Source organism: Pituophis catenifer, unplaced genomic scaffold, assembly GCF_029215685.1.
Source record: "Pituophis catenifer annectens isolate HBS135680 unplaced genomic scaffold, rPitCat1.0.hap2 SCAF_2, whole genome shotgun sequence".
Taxonomy (NCBI): Eukaryota; Metazoa; Chordata; class Lepidosauria; order Squamata; family Colubridae; genus Pituophis; species Pituophis catenifer.
This window is the reverse complement of record NW_027256882.1, coordinates 134,816,218-134,818,777: the sequence shown is the minus strand read 5'-3', so window position 1 is coordinate 134,818,777 and position 2,560 is coordinate 134,816,218.

Here is a 2,560-nt window from a genome sequence, read left to right as displayed (position 1 = left end):
CAGCCAGAAGCACTTTGCTGGTGTTTCCCTCATTTCCATGCAGTGATGCTCCAGCCCATTACTCTGCTGCTGTTAGGATGACATGCTCTTCTAGAAAGACACTGATTTCTTTCTAGAGCACCATCATGTTGTCATCACGTGAGGTATCACAACTTCCCCCCTTCAATAAACCAGGGGTGGGCGTGGCCAGCACATGATACATCCGGCCTATGGGCCACGAGTTTGATACCCCTGTTCTAGAGCTTTTTTCATCCTTCAGGATAATTGGTCAAGGCTTTTTCATTTTGCTAGTTCTACCATTTAGTGGCGCTGATCCATTCTGGTCCTGGAGCTTTCCTAGATTTTAATGATGGTTTCCTTATTACTGCAAAAGTCCAAGATGCAAAAGCAGCTGATTAAGAGTGGGCAAGAATATCCTCCAGACCAAATCAGGTTGTGATTTCCTTCTCCCAATCTTCCCCAGGTTTTTTTTTTTTTCTAAATGTGATCAATGTTCAGGGAGAAGCAATTGGAAAAGAGGAGCATATTCACAGCCACCAAACACAATCATCACAGGCTGGGCAGATTTCAGTTGCTGTTGCAATATCATCACCACAATCACTTCTGAACCAGCACATATGGTAAATTTGCAAAGTCTGTGTTGAAAGAAGATAGAAAACATCACTTTATAACACTTGGCTATAGGCAAGGGAGAAGAGGAAGCATGTGTCCGTCAATATAACTTCAAGATAATATCAGGATCTATGGATGTGCCCTTAGTCAAGGAAGTGGAGGTTACAGGAACAGTGAGGGAACATGATTGGTCCATGCTGGAATTCTTGATTATAAAGGAATTTAAATCTGAGTGTACTTAGATTTGAAACATTTAAAAAGCAAATCTTTATACTTTCAGAGCAAAGAAAAATAGTCATTTCAAAATGAAATGAGATCAGCAGCAAATAAATTTAATAATAAATAAAAAAATAGGATTCCAGGACAGGAAATGGTAATGGAAAATGAAACTCAAGATTTGTGGGTGTTTCTAACACCCGTGCTACAAAATCAAACTATTTGCAGCAGTGTGTTGGAACTTCAAAAAGGCAAATGTGATATTATGTTGTATTGACAGACTTATAATTTTCAGTCACAGGGGGATTTGATCAGATACTATCTCAAGTACTGTTTCCAGTTCTGGATGTCACACTTTAAAGATTCAGATAAACTGGAACAGGTTGAGAGAGGAATAATTAAGGGATCCAAAACAATCCTAGGAAAAGTGATTGAAGGAACTGGTTATGTTTAACTCTGAGAAAAATGAGGGAGGACATGATAGCATGCTTGAAATATCAAAAAGGGTATCACATAGAAAGCTAAGACTTCATTCTTCTCCTTGCAGAGTGGAGATCTGAAAAAAATGGTTTGAAGCTGCAAGAAGGCAAATTTTGTTTGAATGTTAGAAAAGAAATCCAACAGAAAGTTGAGTTTGACAATGGAACAAATTACACACTGAAGTGATTGTCTTTCTTTGTCTATCTGTGTTTGAGCACAGGGGTTAAATATCATCTTTCAGTGATACTTTAATCATTCCTGGATGAAGCAGGAAGTTGGGGATGATGACATAAATGACCCCTTCCAATTCTATGTCTGGGTGATTAAGATAAAGGACTCATTGATGTTACTTATGTTTGAACTTGGCTGAAAAGTACACAGCAGAAGGAGGAAAGGGGCTTTCAGAAACCTCTTCCCCTGTTCATATTATATCTCTCTGAGACAAAGTGGCTGAGACATTTATTGACTTCCATGGCAACAATGGATCTACAGCATGGCAAAGTAGGCGTTTGAGGGCTGTATTCAGCTGGTAGGCACCCAATAATCAATCCAAATAAAAATCATAAAGTACCCTTACAGTCAGCTATGTGATGGTGATTGTAGGAACTAGATATTCCCATACAACACATATGGGCAAGCTGTAGACCGCATATGGCTCTCAATTGCTCTCTTTGTGGTCTATCATCACTCCACTTACTTTTTCTCCATCATCCAGCAGTTCAGCCATTAGGTGGGCTGCCAGGAACAGATTGTTTCTGAATGCAATCAGAGCAGGAAAATAGCAAGCTTAATAAAGACAGTGAAGCAGTTAAAGTCTCTGTTCCCATACCTCACTGCTCCTTAGTGACAATGATGTTTCTTTTGCTATAACAGAAATGGAACTGTGGATTTGATAAGGACTACTGAATAGAGGCCTTAACCTCATGAGAAAGAGGAAAAGAGAGAGAGAATGAGCCCCCAGTATATAGACGGATAAATACATTCCACTCACTTGGACAGCTCTTAAAGATTTCCACTGGGCTAATGTGGTTACAAAGTCCACCTCCATATACCATCAATATGGAATTTTGGCTTCATATACCTAGTTAATATTTTTCAGCTGGCGAGAGAACTTATTGTATTCAGATATATTTGTCTATACAAAAGCCTGCAGGAGAGACACAATTAATTTCTAATCTTTCATAAATAAAACTTTTCTGATAGTATTTATATGTGTGTACATATATAATTTATTTCATTATCAAATTACCAA